The following is a 21,377-nucleotide window of genomic DNA, read 5'->3' as shown; positions in this document are numbered from 1 at the left end:
ACCTGTACCGCAAGGGGGAGTGTGGGAACAGCAAGCACGAGGGAGTGAAGGAATATGCACCGCAAGAGGTTGGGATTGTAGTATGCAAAAGGAAGTGAGGGAAGCTTCACTAGAAAGAGCACAGAAATGTGCACGGCAAGAGGAAGTGAGGGAATGTGTACGGCAAGAGGAAGCGAGGAACATGCACGGCAAGTGCGGCAAGGAAATGTGCACGGCGAGAGGGAGCGAGGAAATATGCATGGCAAGGAGCGAGGGAACGTGCAAGGCATGAGGAAGCGAGGGAATGTGCACAGAAAGAGCAAGTGAGGGAACATGCGCGTCAAGAGGGATCAAGAAAACGTGCATGGCAAAAAGGAGTGAGGAAACGTGCACAGAAAGAGGGAGCGAGGAAACGTGCACAGAAAGAGGGAGCGAGAAAGTTGCACAGAAAGAGGGAGCGAGGAAAGTTGCATACCCTCTTCTGGTGCAAGTATCCTCGCGAGGGAACAGCCAGCGCAAGAGTTGGGCCAGGGAACAGCCAGCGCAAGAGTTGGGCCAGGGAACAGCCAGCGCAAGAGTTGGGCCAGGGAACAGCCAGCGCAAGAGTTGGGCCAGGGAACAGCCAGCGCTAGAGTTGGGCCAGGGAACAGCCAGCGCTAGAGTTGGGCCAGGGAACAGCCAGCGCAAGAGTTGGGCCAGGGAACAGCCAGCGCTAGAGTTGGGCCAGGGAACAGCCAGCGCTAGAGTTGGGCCAGGGAACAGCCAGCGCTAGAGTTGGGCCAGGGAACAGCCAGCGCTAGAGTTGGGCCAGGGAACAGCCAGCGCTAGAGTTGGGCCAGGGAACAGCCAGCGCTAGAGTTGGGCCAGGGAACAGCCAGCGCTAGAGTTGGGCCAGGGAACAGCCAGCGCTAGAGTTGGGCCAGGGAACAGCCAGCGCTAGAGTTGGGCCAGGGAACAGCCAGCGCTAGAGTTGGGCCAGGGAACAGCCAGCGCAAGAGTTGGGCCAGGGAACAGCCAGCGCAAGAGTTGGGCCAGGGAACAGCCAGCGCAAGAGTTGGGCCAGGGAACAGCCAGCGCAAGAGTTGGGCCAGGGAACAGCCAGCGCAAGAGTTGGGCCAGGGAACAGCCAGCGCAAGAGTTGGGCCAGGGAACAGCCAGCGCAAGAGTTGGGCCAGGGAACAGCCAGCGCTAGAGTTGGGCCAGGGAACAGCCAGCGCTAGAGTTGGGCCAGGGAACAGCCAGCGCTAGAGTTGGGCCAGGGAACAGCCAGCGCTAGAGTTGGGCCAGGGAACAGCCAGCGCTAGAGTTGGGCCAGGGAACAGCCAGCGCTAGAGTTGGGCCAGGGAACAGCCAGCGCTAGAGTTGGGCCAGGGAACAGCCAGCGCTAGAGTTGGGCCAGGGAACAGCCAGCGCTAGAGTTGGGCCAGGGAACAGCCAGCGCTAGAGTTGGGCCAGGGAACAGCCAGCGCTAGAGTTGGGCCAGGGAACAGCCAGCGCTAGAGTTGGGCCAGGGAACAGCCAGCGCTAGAGTTGGGCCAGGGAACAGCCAGCACTAGAGTTGGGCCAGGGAACAGCCAGCGCTAGAGTTGGGCCAGGGAACAGCCAGCGCTAGAGTTGGGCCAGGGAACAGCCAGCGCTAGAGTTGGGCCAGGGAACAGCCAGCGCTAGAGTTGGGCCAGGGAACAGCCAGCGCTAGAGTTGGGCCAGGGAACAGCCAGCGCTAGAGTTGGGCCAGGGAACAGCCAGCGCTAGAGTTGGGCCAGGGAACAGCCAGCGCTAGAGTTGGGCCAGGGAACAGCCAGCGCCGGAGGGGCCGAGGGAACAGCCAGCATGAAGGGGGAGCGAGGGAACAGCCACCACAAGAGGGGCAAGGGAATGTGCACTACAAGAGGAACTAAGAGAATGCACACCATAAGAGAAGGCAAAGGAATGTGCAGTACAAGAGGTTGGGAGCGTTTTATGCAAGAGAGAGAGATGGGCTGTGCACCTGAAGAGGGAGCACAAATGTATACACAGGAGGGGGGAGCAAGGGAACAAGCACCGTGAGATGGAGCAATGGAAAAGGCACCACAAGAGGGAAAAAAAGAACGTGTACCGCAGGTTGTGACTGTGGATACAGGATGGAGAGAGTTAAGCTGCACTGGAAGAGGGGGTAAGGGAATACGCTCTAGAAGAAGAAACCACTGTGAGAAGGGGGTGAGATTATATGCATGGGCAGGGGAAGAGACGGAATGTGCACTACTAGGAGTGACGACATTTGCACTCCAAGAGGTTGGGAACGTCATACTTGAAAGGAAATGCAAACTGTGCCAGGAAGAGAGGGGACGAGCATTTCAAGAGGGAGAGAGGGAATGTGCACTTCAAGAGGGAATAGGAAGTGTGACCTCCCAAGGCAGTAACAGGGGATATAATCTGCCAGTACGTGTTGGAATGGAAAGTCCAATGCATGGCTCTGGCGAGCATGTAGCCCAAACCCCTGCTGTTTAGTCAGTGTTTTGGGGATTATTCCCCTCAACGAGAAAGGAAATCATGTATGCTCAATAAGAGGTCTTTCTTAAATGGACTGAGATCCCCGGAGTGTGGCTCTGCAGTCAAGGGAGCCCCGAAATTGTACCCTCTGAGAATCTGACAATGGTCATTTACAGTGACGCTTTTTGCATATCTTTTTTTGGAGAGAGATGCCTATCGTCGCTCCCTGTTTAAAAGGTTCTGACAGTCGCCCTTAACTGTGAGTTTTCACTTCGTGATGTGTAAAATGTGCATGTGCACAGTGATGGTGCAGGGTGAACGCTGAGCCGGCATCCACGTTTGGCCCTGGCTGGCCTGACCACATTGCCTCACTGACTCCCATGTTCCCATCACTAGTGGCTCCTCACATTCTCTGCTTCCTTCCTCTCTCACTTAGTATCCTTGATTTTGCTTGGGTACAGCTCTACTGTATGTTTTGCATGCCGCTGTCACTGGTTGACCTATTTTCTTCCCACCTTTCCAGTCTCAATCAGTGACTCCCATCAACATTGGCTCCTCTCACTCCTTTGCTTCCATCCTCTATCTGGCTATCTTCCATTGTGCCCAGCTGCCACTTTTGCATTATGTGGCTTCCTCTGACTCTGGATGGCCGCTTCTGCTGCTCCTATCCCATCTCATTCAGTGATTCACAATGTTTTGTCCATTCCCTATTCCCTGACTCTCGGGCAGAATTCCGTTCTGCCTGGCTCTCACTCATCCATAATCTTTGGTTACTACCCCCATCCACTCTTGGGCTTCCCTTCTACATTGTTTCTGAATACATGCCATTCTCTCTCCTAATCTCTCTTTGCTCCTACCATGGTCCTTTAGATAGCTTCAATCTTTGTTGAGTCTCTGTGTGGCTGGTGGCACATTTCCATAGGCTCCCATCAAGTACCACTTCTATGATTCCTCTCAAGTGCCTGCCGTTCCCTTGCCCATTCTGTACTTAGCTCACACTCCATTGCATCGCATATCTCCTATCATATCTCATTCATAGACTCCAATCCGTAGTTTCTGAAAATCATTCAAACACAATCCCATATCTAATCCCACAGTGCTGTTGGCTCCCACTCTACCTTTAGGATGCTCCACTCCATTAGTCCACTCAGCTGCCTCACTTTCTTCTTTGACTAGTATCATCCTACATTAATTTGCTGATGTTCTTGCATTCCATCTCTAACATATTCTGACCTCCAAAGGGAGTCAGTGTTCGTCTTTTACAACAGGGGTGTGATACAGTCCAATTTCCTTGCCCCTTTGACGCACTTTACAATCATGTGTACAATAGCATTTTGAGGTAGTCTGCGAGAAAAGCTCCATCCATCTAGGTGTGAAAGGAGCAGTGACTGAACAGTGGTCCTAAAATTTCCCAAGAGTAACACTGATTTCTATATTCTTAGTAGGAGGAGCTGGCATTAGGTGGTTTGGCCACTTTGGAGATGTGTGTGTGATCATGGAGATGTTCTGATCTGTAGTGAATTCCCTGAGACTCAGCTGAGTTGACTAAGGACAGATTAAAGTTTAGATCCTTTAGGGCTAGAAGCCAGACCTGGGTAGGTGAAGTTAAGAGTTTAAAAGTAGGAAACCAGTCTTGTTTGTGTTAAATTTAAGGAAGAATACATTCATTAAAGAAACTTATCAGAAATATTTTAAGAATCTCAGCGTGAGCTAGCCTAGACATTTTCACGCTAAATCGGCTGTCGGCATTTGGTGTTTTCTAATTCGTTCTGTGTTTAGCATTCAACCAAGAGGTTCCACACAAAGTGAGTAGATTTGGAAAAGGAATCGTCTCTAGAGTAGCAATGCAGCAGACATGAACATTCTGAAACATGAAGTTTTCAGATATTAAGATCTAATGAAGGACTGGGACCATTTTTAAATTAGGCCATCCCTGCCCATTCTTTTAGACAGACCATCCAAACAAGGGTTACGGTCAATGGTATCGTATGAAACTGTGGAGTCCAGTAGTGCTAGTAACGCATGGATTTCTGCCATTCTAACATTCTTACCACATAATTGGCGACTTGGAAGGTGGCAGTCCAAGTGCTGCAATTAGGTTGTAATCCAGAATGGTATACATTTAGGAGGTCAATACTTGAGATGTGATTTACAAGTTGTATGGAAACTACTTATTCTAGAATTTTACAGACGAATGGCTGCTTGGAAACTGGTCTTAGGTTTTGTAGGTCCTTTGGTTCTACATTTGCTTTTTCAGCATTAACATGACCAGACCTGCACGTTGAGGGGAGTACTCCTTCAATAAATGAGGTGTTAATAATATTGTGCAACAGAGCTGCGATGTCCTTGGTTCATGATTTCACTGGGAATACTGGGATGGGGCAATCTGCATAAATGAAGCTTTCACTGATGCTATTATTTTCCTTCAGAACACAATGGAGATGTTTAAATGTTGACCATATAAGTATGTTTCTTTCAGTGAAGAAGAGCTCTGTTAAAGCGAGGGAGTTTTTTTTAATCTCATATTTTTTTTATTTTTTTGTCAGAGAGAAAAAGCTGGAAATGCTGTTGCAATGCGATTGTGGTTGATCTCTGCAATTCCACTTTAATCATTGAGTTTATACATTGCCTAAATGTTTGGAAACGGTTTGAGGGGTTAGATCGTCTGTTTTCTGGATTTTTAATACATCAGCCTTAATATAAAGTATCAGGCCTCCGAGCGTTTCTCTGCTTCATCTGAGCAATAAGAGCATCAGGAGTTGGAGATGTCCAAGATTTTTTTAAGCTTTCCCAATTGTCTTTTACTGGTATTCAAGGTGTTGTGACAGGGTGCTGAATGCCCGACTTCAGTTGTTGTGGGCCTAGTTTGTTGACTGCAATCCACGACACTTGAGTGCAATCATTGCAAGATATTTCATGGAGCTGTGCATAAATGATGCTATAGAGACATTTTTAAGTTTTTCTGAGAGTTGTTGCATGTTGATATCTCTTACAGGATGTTTCAAACTGTCTATTGGTTTCAGAGTATCCCTGTTAAATGTTGCTACTGTGTTAATGTTGAAAGGAAGAGCACAGCGGCCCCAACCAGTCAGTGATTGAGTCTCAGTCATAGTGACATTTTGGGGTGAGATTATCAGATCTAATGCATCACCCTTATTATGGGATGGTCGTGAAATTTGTTGAGATAAGCTGTGTGGGTTGCAAATGTCTTTTAGTTTCAATTCATGGTGTATTTTGATAATATTCAAGGGCATGTTGAAGTTTCACAGAAATATGTTTGGGGTGTACTGAATGCCAACGGTGGTGACTGGCTCACGGACATGATCAAGGACGCTGCTCATGTGCTGGAAGAGGTAGATGATATGTAAACAATGCATGAGTTTTTGATTTGGTCTGAAAGGTATCAAGAGAAGCTCCAATGAACAGAGTGACGGATGAAAAGATGATCTGTTTGAAGACTTTCTCCTGTGAATGGTGGGTTCTATTTCTCTATTTTTATTAGGCCTATGTGTAAAATGGCATAGAGTTCTTGAACTAAGATATTCAATGAAGCTGAAGTCTATGTGAACCGAGAGTCTGTGTTCCTTGAATCTTCCTCCGCATTTAACCTTTTCCTTGGCTCTTTGTAGTCCCGGGTTCCTATCCTATGTCACTGCTGTTCAGATACTCTTCTTGACTCGCATTCCATCACATCTTTTGGCTTCCATCCAGATTAGCCCTTTCAATCTCTTGGCTCCCATCATATCCTTAAGTAATGCACCAGAAGTTTTTTGTTCCTATTTAATCCCTCAGTTACCTCTTCCAATCATCATTTCCTCTTCTTCATTGACTTTCCTTATTGATTGTCTCATAATACAACCCTTTAAATTCCTTTTTTTTTTTTTTTTTAGCTCTACTCACTCTTGTTGACTCCCAAACACCATGTCCTGATTCCCATGCTGAGACTCACATTCTCCAATTCTCCCTTCCTTTCTCATTCCACTGTCCATTCTTCACAGACAATTTCATTATTGCCCGTCCTCTTTGAATTTCATCCTATATCAACCCCTTATTCTGAGGCTCCAATTAGCCACGGTCTCTGCACTAGTCTTCATTCTTGGCTCACCTCATGGACTCTAGTCTAATAACTTCACCCTGGCTTTCCCTTCTCAGCAGCTCACATCCTACCTCAGTCACCTATCTCAGATTGCAACCTCCCTTTGGTTTTGCCAGTCACTTACCCTAGGCCATCATATTTAATGAATCCCATATTACAACTGCCTTCATATTCTGCAAGTCTATTGTTCATATTCTCCTCTTTCAATACACCAGTACTCGCTGTGTCCCAAGACAAAAGCATCTTTCTGGTCACTGACACACAGTACCAAAGGTCTCCCTCTAAAGCCACCTCTTCCAAGCATGAGCCATAGGGTACCATACCACCTGTCAGATAATGTGCTTCGGCACCTCGACCAAAGACCTGCAAAATCGACCAGGTGTTTATAGCTTGGATACATACTAGTGAATAATACAGTGAAGCTCACAGTTTTGTACACCGGAGATTACTTTACCATTGAACATACTCAATTGTATTGTTCTTAGTAAACTACATGGTTAGGGTGATTTACTATCAAGGCTTTCTTTTCAACACAACACTAAAGCTATTTTCAATTCACACCTCAAAAGGAAGCAGGCAGAATGAGTCAGAGAAGAAACACAAGCCTGAAGTCTGTGACAGAGATTGTAGGCCGGGTGTATGTGACAGAGTCAGGGTGAGCTAGGCCTAGAGGTGTGACAGAGAGAGAACACAATGCACGCAATCTGTGAAGTGAGGCATGGAATCAGGTTCCGAGGCTGTGACAAAAGCAGGAGAGGGAAAACCAGGCAAGGAGCCTGTCACATAGTGAGTTAAAAACCAAGCCCAGTGTTTGTGACAGAGTGGGGTTAGGCATGGAGTATGTGAGAGTGGGGGAGGAGGTTGGATGGCCTAGAGTCTGTGAAAGAGTGGGTTTAAAACCAAGCCCGGAGTCTGTCACACAGTGGGGATGAGGAAGGGGAGTAGGCCCAAAGTTTGTGATAGAGTTTGAGAGGGGTGGGGGGTGTTGGCCAGTGAGTTAAAATCAAGTGTGGAGTCTGTGACAGAGTGGGGGAGGACGGGGACAGGAGTAGGCTGGAGTTTAACAGAAAGGGTTAAAAAACCAAGCACGAAATCTGTGACAGAGTAGGAGGGGACATAGAACAGGCCTGGAGTCTGTGACAGAGTTGGAGGAATGCCTAGAGTCTGTGACAGAGTTGGAGGAATGCCTAGAGTCTGCGACAGGGTGGGAGGAATGCCTGGAGTCTGCGACAGGGTGGGAGGAATGCCTGGAGTCTGCGACAGGGTGGGAGGAATGCCTGGAGTCTGCGACAGGGTGGGAGGAATGCCTGGAGTCTGCGACAGGGTGGGAGGAATGCCTGGAGTCTGCGACAGGGTGGGAGGAATGCCTGGAGTCTGCGACAGGGTGGGAGGAATGCCTGGAGTCTGCGACAGGGTGGGAGGAATGCCTGGAGTCTGCGACAGGGTGGGAGGAATGCCTGGAGTCTGCGACAGGGTGGGAGGAATGCCTGGAGTCTGCGACAGGGTGGGAGGAATGCCTGGAGTCTGCGACAGGGTGGGAGGAATGCCTGGAGTCTGCCACAGAGTGGGAGGAATGCCTGGAGTCTGCCACAGAGTGGGAGGAATGCCTGGAGTCTGCCACAGAGTGGGAGGAATGCCTGGAGTCTGCCACAGAGTGGGAGGAATGCCTGGAGTCTGCCACAGAGTGGGAGGAATGCCTGGAGTCTGCCACAGAGTGGGAGGAATGCCTGGAGTCTGCCACAGAGTGGGAGGAATGCCTGGAGTCTGCCACAGAGTGGGAGGAATGCCTGGAGTCTGCCACAGAGTGGGAGGAATGCCTGGAGTCTGCCACAGAGTGGGAGGAATGCCTGGAGTCTGCCACAGAGTGGGAGGAATGCCTGGAGTCTGCCACAGAGTGGGAGGAATGCCTGGAGTCTGCCACAGAGTGGGAGGAATGCCTGGAGTCTGCCACAGAGTGGGAGGAATGCCTGGAGTCTGCCACAGAGTGGGAGGAATGCCTGGAGTCTGCCACAGAGTGGGAGGAATGCCTGGAGTCTGCCACAGAGTGGGAGGAATGCCTGGAGTCTGCCACAGAGTGGGAGGAATGCCTGGAGTCTGCCACAGAGTGGGGGGAATGCCTGGAGTCTGCCACAGAGTGGGGGGAATGCCTGGAGTCTGCCACAGAGTGGGGGGAATGCCTGGAGTCTGCCACAGAGTGGGGGGAATGCCTGGAGTCTGCCACAGAGTGGGAGGAATGCCTGGAGTCTGCCACAGAGTGGGAGGAATGCCTGGAGTCTGCCACAGAGTGGGAGGAATGCCTGGAGTCTGCCACAGAGTGGGAGGAATGCCTGGAGTCTGCCACAGAGTGGGAGGAATGCCTGGAGTCTGCCACAGAGTGGGAGGAATGCCTGGAGTCTGCGACAGAGTGGGAGGAATGCCTGGAGTCTGCGACAGAGTGGGAGGAATGCCTGGAGTCTGCGACAGAGTGGGAGGAATGCCTGGAGTCTGTGATAGAGTGGGAGGAATGCCTAGAGTCTGTGATGGAGTGGGAGGAATGCCTAGAGTCTGTGATAGAGTGGGAAGTGAGGGAGGTCGGCCTGGAACCTGTGAAGGAGTGGGGGGATGTAGGAAGTTGGCTCTGTATATACTATTTCAAAGTAGGAAATAGTGTGCACAGAGTCCAAGGGTTCCCGTTAGAGGTAAGATAGTGGCAAAAAGAGATAATTCTAATGCTCTATTTTGTGGTAGTGTGGTCGAGCAGTAGGCCTATCAGAGGATAGTGTTAAGCATTTGTTGTACACACACAGGCAATAAATGAGGAACACACACTCAAAGACTTACTCCAGGCCAATAGGTTTTTATATAGAAAAATATCTTTTCTTAGTTTATTTTAAGAACCACAGGTTCAAGATTTACAAGTAATACTTCAAATGAAAGGTATTTCACTCAGGTATTCTAGGAACTTTGAATAATCACAATATCATGTACAGTATTGACAAAAATGGCAATAAGCTATTTTAAAAAGTGGACAAAATCAACAGTTCCTGGGGGAGGTAAGTAAATGTTAAGTTCACAGGTAAGTAAAACACTTACAGGGTGCAAAGTTAGGTCCAAGGTAGCCCACCGCTGGGGGTTCAAGGCAACCCCAAAGTTACCACACCAGCAGCTCAGGGCCGTTCAGGTGCAGAGGTCAAAGAGGTGCCCAAAACACATAGGCTTCAATGGAGAACAGGGGTGCCCCGGTTCCAGTCTGCCAGCAGGTAAGTACCCGTGTCCTCGGGGGGCAGACCAGGGGGGTTTTGTAGGGCATCGGGGGTGGGGGGGAGACAAGCAGGCACAGAAAGTATACCCTCAGCAGCACAGGGGCTGCCGGGTGCAGAGTGCACACAGGTGTTGGGTTTTGTATAGAAAGCAATGGGGAGACCCGGGGGTCTCTTCAACGATGCAGACCGGCACAGGGGGGGCTCCTCGGGGTAGCCACCACCTGGGCTAGGTAGAGGGTCGCCTGGGGGTTGCTCCTGCACTGGAGTTCGGTTCCTTCAGGTCCTGGGGGCTGCGGGTGCAGTGTTGGTTCCAGGCGTTGGGTCCCTTGTTACAGACAGTCGCGGTCAGGGGGAGCCTCTGGATTTCCTCTGCAGGCATCGCTGTGGGGGCTCAGGGGGATCGTCTCTGGCTACACGGACTTGCAGTCGCCGGGGAGTCCTCCCTGTAGTGTTGGTTTTCCACAGGTCGAGCCGGGGGCGTCCGGTGCAGAGTGGAAAGTCTCACGCTTACGGCAGGAAAGGTGAAGTCTTCAAAGTTGTTTCTTTGTTGCAAGAAAGTTGCAGATTGTTGAACAGGGCTGCTGTTCACGGGAGTTTCTTGGTCCTTGGTTGCAGGGCAATCCTCTGAGGCTTCAGAGATCGCTGGTCCCTGTTGGATGCTTTGCTGTTGCAGTTTTCTTCGAAGTTGGGGGACAGGCCGGTAGGACTGAGGCCAAAGCAGTTGTCGTCTCAGTCTTCACTGCAGGACTTTAGGTCAGCAGTCCTTCTTCTGGTTAAGGTTGCAGGAATCTAGTTTCCTAGGTTCTGGGGAGCCCCTAAATACTGAATTTAGGGGTGTGTTTAGGTCTGGGAGGGCAGTAGCCAATGGCTACTGTCCTTGAGGGTGGCTACACCCTCTTTGTGCCTAATCCCTGTGGGGAGGGGGGCACACCCCTAATCCTATTGGGGAATCCTCCATCCACAAGATGGAGGATTTTTAAAAGTAAGGGTCACCTCAGCTCAGGGCACCTTAGGGGCTGTCCTGACTGGTGGGTGACTCCTCTTTGTTTTTCTAATTATCTCCTCCAGCCTTGCCGCCAAAAGTGGGGGCAGTGGCCGGAGGGGCGGGCATCTCCACTAGCTGGGATGCCCTGTGGAGCTGTAACAAAAGGGGTGAGCCTTTGAGGCTCACCGCCAGTTGTTACAGTTCCTGCAGGGGGAGGTGAGAAACACCTCCACCCAGTACAGGCTTCGTTCCTGGCCACAAAGTGACAAAGGCACTCTCCCCATGTGGCCAGCAACATGTCTGGTGTGTGGCAGGCTGGCAAAAACTAGTCAGCCTACACTGGAAGTTGGGTATGTTTTCAGGGGGCATCTCTAAGATGCTCTCTGGGTGTATTTTACAATAAATTGCACACTGGCATCAGTGTGCATTTATTGTGCTGAGAAGTTTGATACCAAACTTCCCAGTTTTCAGTGTAGCCATTATGGCACTGTGGAGTTCGTGTTTGACAAACTCCCAGACCATATACTCTTGTGGCTACCCTGCACTTACAATGGCTAAGGTTTTGCTTAGACACTGAAGGGGCATAGTGCTCATGAACTTATACCCTCACCTGTGGTATAGTGCACCCTGCCTTAAGGCTGTAAGGCCTGCAAGAGTGGTGACTTACCTATGCCACAGGCAGTGTGAGGTTGGCATGGCACTCTGAGGGAAGTGCCATGTCGACTTAGTAATTTTCTCCCCACCAGCACACACAAGCTGTGAGGCAGTGTACATGTGCTGAGTGAGGGGTCCCTAGGGTGGCATAAGACATGCTGCAGCCCTTAGAGACCTTCCCTGGCATCAGGGCCCTTGGTATCAGGGGTACCAGTTACAAGGGACTTACCTAGGTGCCAGGGTTGTGCCAATTGTGGAGACAAAGGTACAGTTTAGGGAAAGAACACTGGTGCTGGGGCCTGGTTAGCAGGGTCCCAGCACACTTTCAAGTCATAACTTAGCATCAGCAAAGGCAAAAAGTAAGGGGGTAACCATGCCAAGGAGGCATTTCCTTACAGGGGGAAGAGTATGGGGGAAACCAGACTTGGAGTTTTGACAGAGAGGATACCAGAGCTGGAGTTTGGGACACAGAGAAATGCAGGTCTGCAATTTGTGACTGGGATAAAGCACTAGGGGGTTTGAAGCATGTCTATGTTTGTTATACGGAGGCATTGGGCAGACCTGGAGCTTGTGATAGAACGAAAACAGGTAAGAATGCACATGTGAATTACTCTTTATTTCAAGTTTTGCGGGACCAAGGAGCAGCACGCTCTGTGTCAAATTGTTCTTCATTTTATGCCACCCAAACAGGTGATCTTGTAGGAATGTTTCCAAAATACTTACTTGTGATGTAACAGAATATAAGTGCAGAGAGAATTCTGAGGGATGAAATTTGTTTTTCTGTTAGCTTCAGTATTGTAACTGAATAAGAAGATTGTATTCACACCTGTGTATGTGTAGATTACAACATATTTTTGGCGACGAGCGGCCGTGAAGGTGGCGGCCATCTGATCTGTGACCTTCACTCCTGGAGAGCTTAAGGAAAAGCTCACTGAAGCCGACGCAGCAGACTAAGTTATTTATTGGTTTTAAAAATGAAGAGCAGCTACAGCGTCGATCTTGGAATAGTTAATGGAGCTACTGAGCCAGTTGTAGTTACAGAAGTTACAAAAAACAGGCTATATAAATGCTCAATGGACCCAGGTTTAATTTATCTGTGGTGCGGGACATTGTTAAACTATGCAGTGATGTTGGGCCAATGTGTGATTAGTCACTAATGTGGTGATATGGGCCAAATGTGATTGTTCATTACTCAAAGTGAAAATTTTAACTTTACGAGCGTTGTTGGCTTCCTTGGCCAGCGTTGACTCGCACAACACCTGCGTCTTGTGCGGCTCTTGCAGCTAGCGCACTTTCTCAAACAACCTCTAGATCTCGAGCATCGCTTAGAACAAGAGCGCCGTGTCACGCGATCCCTCTATTCCAAGCGACTCTTGGACTGAGTGCTTTGTTGTGTTGTGTTTTTTTTTTTTTCTTTTTTTACGCTACCAGAAGACGTGTTTATGCCAGCAGCTCAGGATCACAAAGAAAAAAAAAAGGAAAAGCAAAACAAACTAATCAATCAATCCAACAATCAATAATTTGTAAGGCGCAACACTATCGCCCCTAGGGGTATCTGGGCACTGAGGATGCTACATCTACGTCAAAAAGCCAGGTCTTGAGTTGTTTTCTGAAGACTGCCAGGGTGGGTTCTGTTTGGAGGTGGAGGTCATTCCAGGTTTCGGCGGTGATAAAGGAGAAAGCTTGGCCCCCGCTGCAATGGATGTACTGGACTTGTGTGAGGGCGAGTGAAGAGGAGCGCAGATGTTTTGAGGGAAGATGAAAGCTCAGCCTGTGGTTGATGTAGGATGGTCCCAGTTTGTGGAGGGCTTTGTAGGCGTGTGTGAATGTCTTGAACTGACATCTTTTCTGGACAGAGAGCCAGTGGAGTTTCCTGAGAAGATGAGGGCTATGGCTACGCTTGGGAGGTCCAGGATGAGTCTGGCCTTCCGGTGGCAGGAATCTTACCTCCAGTTACGTCTGAGAACTCATACCTAACAAGCAGGAAGCAGTAGAACAACAGAGGAAGGACACCAATTGTAAACAGGGATGAAAAGCTAGTATGCTAACTCTTCTTTCATTAAACAAAAGAAGGACTTCAATTCCTTCAAAAAGAAGTTTTGTTTTAGTTTGTTATATTAATTTATTGTATTAATCAGTCATTTTAGTTAGTTACTTTAGTTTGTTGTGTTATATTACATTTACAGGATGGCTGAACAGAGCATGAGTGCACCTCCCTGTGAACCAGCAATTCCATGGAAAAGATGGAAAATATGTTTTTTACCTATATATTAGCAATAGGAGGTGACAAATTTGGACCAATAAGAAAGCAAGTAGTTCTCCTACATCATTTAGGAGCTGAAGGAAGAAGAGTATATGATGATCTACCGGAGGGATCGTTGGGTATTGGAGATGGTCAAGCTGCAAATGCATATGATATGTCATTAATAATGCTTGATAAACAATTTATTCCCAAGGACAGTATTGTGTTTGAAAGGCACCAGTGTTTTTGCTCTGTGCCCAAAGGGAAGATGATGAGATTTTAAGCTATGTATCAACATTAAGAGTATTGGCTATTACTTGTAAATTCCGGGACCAAACAGACAGCTTAATTAGAAATCAAATTGTACGTTGTATCAATAATAAGCGAGTTAAAGAAAAATTGTTAGCAAAATATTCAAACTTAGACGCGACGATCCAGATTGCGACAAGTATGGAGAATGCTACACTGTGGCAAAGGGAATGGATACTACTAGAAATGAAAAAGTGAAGAAAGTCACGGAGGAAGGTGTGACTGAAGTAAATGAAATGGAAAAGAAAAAAACCTATTAAGACGTATGGGATGAGTAGTGGAATTAACTATGGAGCAAGTAGTGGAGTTAATTATCAAAAAAGTAGTGGAGCTGGAAGTGCGGTAAATAGGGGTTCACAGAAGGAATGGAGAACTGCTGTATGCTATAGATGTGGGAGTCCAGGACATACTAACTCACGTACCAGGTGTGGGGCTAGGAATGTTATCTGTAGAAGTTGCGGTAGAACAAGTCATCTGGCTAAAGTGTGTAGGATGAAGAGTAAGCTGCAAGGTATTAAGATGATCGTTGACGTGTGCAAAAATATAAGTGAAGTGATATTCTCAATGGATCAGGTTGTAAAACCAGTGCATGAAGCAAGTTTCAGTGGATATACGGAAAATGATGGGAAGGTAAGAATGGAGAGTACTTGTAAGTTGGAGAAACCACACTGTGATGTTACCTTAAGCTGAGTGAGGATTCGGGTTTTGGTGGACTAGGGTAGTTTAAGTAGGTTTTTTGCCTTTGAGATCTATTGGCTTTCCCTAGTCGCTTTAGCTGTGCTGCACTTGGATCCCAAAGAGTAAGAAAGCAAATGTGAGTTACAATGAAGCCAAGCAAAGGTAAGCAATGGGCGGACTGTATGCAAACACTACGCCTCGCGGTAGACAATGCAAGCACTAATGTGTAGGCAAGACCTAAAAACTGCTATCACAATGTATGTGATAAAAACTGACTATTTGCAAACCACAAATGTTTTTAGTGTCTGTCCAACCTCGAAATTATCTGGAAATTTTTTTGTGGCTCTAATTAAATATACTTTGTTTGCCAAACAGGTTTCAGACATGCACAAGCTTTCCGATTTCTAGAGCACCTTTAAATCATGCAATTTGTACAGTATATGTTCATTCACATTACTGTGGATTTGGTTTGAGAACAGGGAGGTTTGGCCTGAAATATTTATATGGACAGAGATCTGAATAAGTCTAACAGACAAGCGTTTGGAAGATTAATGTAGTGGCTTCGGGAATCGATGAATAAATTAATGAAAAAGGTACTTAGTAGAGCACAGACATTCAACGTAAACAGTTATCTTATCCCTGAGAGAAAGTAAAATGATCGAAAAAAAAGAAACCAGAAACCAGAGAAACAGGATCAGAAAGTCCACAATTTTTGGCTTCTTGCAAAACATGCTGTGCTCAACCATGGATGCATGGTGGCAGGTAGTTGGTTACAGGTTCACCATCAATACAAAAAAAGATCTGCCTCTAAAGCACCCCATCTCGCGACTTTGGAAGAGGAGTGAGGAGTGCAACCTGGATTGTATACTCAAGCCTTGAGGATGGGGAGCTCTGCACTGTGAAGTAGTCTATGAATCAAACAGGGGACCTCAAACTGTACCCTTTGCTGTAACCAGTGGAGCTTGTACCTAGCATCTGAGATGTTGTTTAATTCCTGCAATCCAGATGCAAGTCTGACAGCTGTGTTCTGATTCAGCAACCAACAAGTCATTAGCTTAGCAGGTAGACCCAGATGATGCACTTTTGAAGTACATTCTGAAGAGGATGGAGGCTGCCACCGCATCTCGGGCACTTTCTAAGAATCTTCAGATGATAGGAGCATGAACACACAACAGCATTAACCTGAGCTTTGACACTAAGTCCCTTGGCCAGCTTGAAACTAGAATTCTTTACAACACTGACGCTGACTGAAGGGAGCTAAAGCTGTCTGGCTATAGGTCAGCACTCCAAGGAGACCTGGAGACACAGATGATAATCTTAGTCTTCCCTGTATTTATGCTTGTTGTTCCTCATCTATGGCTGGGTGGCCCATAAGCAAGGTTTGAGAACTGCTGAATCGCCATACCGTTTCCACCTGCTTAACTATTTTCAGTTCTTTAAGCACAAGAAAAAGAAAGTTGAGGACGGAGTGTTTACTGTCGCAAGGACCCTGACTTCAATGGACAAGACCAAAACTCAAAATAGGAAGAGGACTTTTCAAGGTCAATGGCAGTGGATATTTCAGCTGAATTCTCTGCACATTTCACCAGTTTCAGGGAGATTGATCTTATATTTTTTTCCTTCTGTTGGCTTAAGTGTAGCTAATGTGCCACAACAAGTCTGGGAGGAAATCCTTTAAAGTGTCAAATTGCACAAGAAAATGGTTAGTGCTGACCATACAGGATGAGGCAGTAAAATAAGTTAATCCTGGGAGCTTGAAGACAGAACAATAGTTTGTCCAATTGATTAACTATTTGAATAAAACCCAGGTTGGACATAAATAAGAAAAAAACAGTTTGAGAGACATACCACAGGGTACAATTTCCCAAGATAATCACCAATGAGTTACTGGTTAATAACAGACTGGTAACAGCTTCCATTTTGTCCAGGTAAAGGGTCAGTGAGTCAGGAGACCTGTAAATGGCCAGAAGATAAACTGAGCAAGAAGCTAAAATGGATATCCTACATCCAACAGATTCTACCAAAATGTGCTGGACTTGACTGAATTATCATTAACAATCTTCAAAAGTTTCTTTAAATTTCTCTGACACCCCATTTCTCACACAATTTTTCCTATTTCGGATGATAATGCCACAGGCTGCAGTCTGACACCTCACCTGATGCATTCATCCACGTTTCTGTCAACACATATAGATCAATATTGATATAGTTATGAAGAAGACAGAGTTCTTCCTAGCGCTTAGAGAGGTCCCTAATGTTTAAAAACGAACGATTCAGCCCAGCTTGGAAATGCCTCAAAGGAGCCAAAATAACTTTAGTAAAAGCGTGCATCAAAGTGGGTAAGACATCATCACCTATAGCCAACATACATATCTTATTCAAAACCTGTACCTGAAGAGACCAAGATCTATTTCTATATACCAACAGTTGCCTAGCTCCATTCTGAATTAAGCAGTAGTTCCCGCCAGATCGTCTGGACAATCTTGCACTTGGTGAGTCTTAGGCATGCCGGCATTGCTTCAACCCATTGGCACATTGGAGGCCATTGTACATGCTCCTCTCATCTACTCTGGCGTTGGGAAGCTGACCTTCACAAAATGACCATTGCAATCGAGAAAGAGGGTCTCGATCAGTTGGAAGTTTATGGAACACCAAAAACTTGTACCTCCAAACCATCACAAATTTCCCAAAAAAAGAAGAAACTTTAAGAACAAGTTAAACAAACATTTAAAAAACAAAACTAATATTAAGGAATACAGTGTGGTTAAAAAAAAATGTTTTAAAAGGTTTCTATGGCGCAATACCAGAAATAAGTATAGTGAGAGGAACAAAAAAATCTCTCGACTCCTCTTAATTACGGTGTCAACTTTGTTGTCCGTTTTACTACTCTGCTGCATGTATCAGAATAGAGCGACTCTCGATTAAGTCTTGTTGCATTGACAATTAAGTTACATATAGTCAAATAAACTAGCGTTGGACGAAATTTAGAAGGTTATGAAGTCATATTTTATGAAGAAGGTTTCAGAGGGTACAACACACAGACTATGTAAAACCTAAGCAGAACTGTAGGGTTAAAAGGAGGGGAGGAAGCAGGTCACAACAGGCTGCACAGTGGAAGTGGGATATTGGGGACAACAGGCGAGAGAAATGAAATGGCATCCACCAGGTGAAAAGAAATATTCAAAAAATGCACTAAGGCTATAGCGAGTCCAAGTCCTCAAAAACTGGCACTGTGTGCGGATTCATGGCTTGTACTGCTTTTTTGCATACGTAAAACAGGGGCTACTTTATCCATTCTTCAGAAGGAAAACAAGCTGATCAATGGATACGATGACAGTGTAGAGCAGTGTGAGTGGGTGGCTGCTCTGAGATTAAACATTAGAGTCTTCAGAATATTACACAGCTCACTGTCCACTAGCAAGGAACAAGCTTTAAGGAAAGGTCCCAGACAGTAGTTCATTAAACAACCTACTTTCCCAGCACTGAAAATGTTTTATCAAAATGGTGCACGTCGAATATATCAGCAGTCACATACTACTACTTATAGCAAAGCAGCTAAATTCTCAGTCCATACACGAGTGTCCATCAACAGCACTATTGCAACCCATGCTACAATAACTGCAACATCGTCCACTCATGCAGAGTCATCCATCAACGGCACTACTGTCGCCCCTGCTAGAATAACTGCAACAACATAAGCTCATCCAAAGACGCCCGTCGAGCAACTGCTGCACCCCATGCTACAATAATGAGAACATCGTCGGCTCATGCCACGTCACCCATCAAGCAAACTGCTGCACTCCATGCTACAACAACTGCAACGTCATCGGCTCATGCAAAGCCACCCATAAAGCAACTGCTGCCCCCATTCTACAATTACTGCAACATCGTCTGCTCATGTGAAGCTGCTAGTCAACGGCACTGCTGCACCCCATTCTAAAATGCCAGCACCACTGTCAACGCATGTGATGGCTGGCCATCAACTACACTGCTGCAACCCCTGCTACAACAGCAGCAAAGCAGTTCATGCGATGGCCTTGCATCAATGGCACTGCTGCACTTCATGCTACAATATCAGCCAAGTAACGTCGTCACCAGCTCATTCCCTCAACGGCACAGCTGCATCCCATACTGCAATAATAATACCAAAACAGCTTCACAGCTTCACAGCTCATGCACAGCTTAACAGCAACGTTGCTTCACATGCTACAATAATAGCATAGCAGCGACATCATCAGAACATGCGATGGCTGGTCCATCAACTCTGCTGCACTCCCTTCTGTAATACAAGCAAAGCAGCAACATTCTCGGCTCGTGCAAAGCCATCCATCAACAGCACTGCTGCACCCCATGCTTAAATAATAGAACCACAGCAAAATAACTCATGCGATGGCCAGCCCATCAACACTGCTGCACCCTATGCTACAATAACAGCGAAGCTTCAACATTGCCCGCTCACGTGATAGCCAGTCCATCAATGGCACTGTTGCAACCTATGATTAAATAATAGCAAAACAGAAACTTAGCTCATGCAATGGCCAGCCAATTCAGCGACAGCTGTATCATACGCTACAATAGTAGCAGCACAGCGACGCAGCTCATGAGATGATCGGTTCGTCAACATTATAGCTGCATCATGTGCTACAATAATAGCAAAGCACCAACATCATTGGCTCCTGCAATGGCCGGCCCATCAACCGCTCTGATGCATCAGATGCTACAAACGTAGCAAAGCAGCAACACCTTGTCTTCATCTGATGGTGGGTCTCTCAACGGCTCTGCTGCATGAAATACTACATGATTAACATAACAGCGACGCAGCTCATGTGATGGTTGGTCAATCAATGGTCGTGCTGTCCACATGCTGCAAATGTAAGAAAGCAACAATATTGCCAGCTAATGTTATGGCTGGCCCAAGAAAAGCGCTATTGCACCACATGCAACAACAGAAGCAAAGCTGCAACACAGCTCATGTGATGGCCGGTCCATCAACAGCCCTGCTGCACCACATGCTACAATTATAGCAGTATCACTAGCTTTATACGACTGACACTTGGTCAGCATTTTTGCTGCATCACGTGCTACAACTGAAGCAGAGCAATGATGTAAGCTCCTATGACGGTCGGTCAATCAACAGCACTGTTGCATCACATGCTAAAATTGTAGCGATACTCATAGCCCATATGACATCTGCTTCATCAATGTCACTACTACATCTTGAGCCAAAATCGTAGAAAAGCAGCAACATCATCAGTTTGTGTGATGGCCGGTCCATCACCCGCACAACACCATCACATGCTACAACTGTAACAAGGCAGTCATTCCATTAACCTCTCTGCTGCATCACATACTAAAAATGTACCCAAATAGGAACTTCCTTTGAAACAACCGTAAATAGGTGGACACATTTGGACTTCGTTAAATGTAGGCTAACGTCTTGTAATTGGTGCCCTGCAGAAATTCAATCAACATTTGTGGGATACTTCTAGCAACTACTTATGCGAGCCCGAGTCAAAAACAGCAGCTTTAGATCACAATTAACAGAACTGCATAGTGGGGTAGTTTGGGAAAAACTCAAGGTATTTGCCTAGAAAAGATTGTTGGGTCTTCCATCAAAAGAACAGTTCAAGCCATACACCAGAAACTCAAATTTGTTGCATTGCATGAGTCAGCGCAGAGGCAGTAAAATTCCAGACGCTTTCTAAATGTGAGTGAAGGAAAAGTTTCTTGTAGGGAGCTATGTTAGTAGGATTGAGAAATTCAGCTGAATTTAGAGGTAAGGTTGAATCTCGTAATGTATTTGGTGGTCAAGAATTAATACAGTCAAAGAGCTTGACCAGGTAAAAATTCAGCTCTCTAGTGCCTGGGCTGAATTAAATATGGCACCCGACGTTGCTTATGTGCAAGATAAACAGCCTGCTAGTTACAAAGAATATGCTGGGTTCTAATACTATTTTTGGTGTATTCCCATTACTTTGCAGGCTGTGCATCGAGATTCATTATAGTGAAGGTAGTATTACTACTTTTACACTGGTAGTCACTACGTCACATGGGATATTCCTTAGATCAGTTACATAAAACCAGGAGATATCTGTGTTTTTTGATTTTTAAATGGTTGTGCTTTTTCATCAAATTTCTACGTTTTTTTTGTTTTGTTTTTTAACACAAGCTAAAATCATACTACTTTCCCCACGTAGAACTCCTCTTTATCCTTTTCGTTTTCCCAGTAAATTTCAGGTTTTTTACGTAAAGAAAATAATTTAATATGATAAGTTTGAATCCAACCCCTGCCGTGTATGGCCTTTGACCCACCCCCATTTCCCCTCCCACCCCCACTGCCCAACAAGGGCTACGGTGTTAAGCTTATTTCTACCCAGCCTCTTTTGTCTTTTTTTTTTTTAATTCTGTTTTTTGTGACTCAAAGACAGAGTCCCCAAATTCGGCAATGGCAGCCACAACATTTTTCTTAATGTTGGAGCAGACAATCCCATCTCTTGGACCCACAGGACGGGCCAATCAGAATTCATTTTTGTTGGGTTTTCCCCACCAGAGTCTTGCGGGACTCTCGCAGTACTTAATAAATATTGCTATTTTGTAAATCTTTATTTCTCTAAAATGGCTCAACAGAATTACAACTAATCACAAAAAGCACACTCTCTTGAGAAATATCTAGCTTTGCGCCATCTTCTCTGCATTTTACAATTTTTCCTATGGAAATTACAT

The 21,377-nt window shown here is 46.4% G+C and overlaps 1 protein-coding gene across 1 annotated transcript in view; it reads right to left on the bottom strand.

Moving 5' to 3' along the window:
• IPO13 (importin 13) overlaps window positions 1-21,377 on the bottom strand; it is a 370,551-nt gene that overhangs the window by 281,391 nt on the left and 67,783 nt on the right. The window lies entirely within an intron of this gene.

The sequence above is a fragment of the Pleurodeles waltl genome, chromosome 4_1, assembly GCF_031143425.1.
Source record: "Pleurodeles waltl isolate 20211129_DDA chromosome 4_1, aPleWal1.hap1.20221129, whole genome shotgun sequence".
NCBI lineage: Eukaryota > Metazoa > Chordata > Amphibia > Caudata > Salamandridae > Pleurodeles > Pleurodeles waltl.
This window is presented reverse-complemented; position numbering and strand designations above follow the sequence as displayed.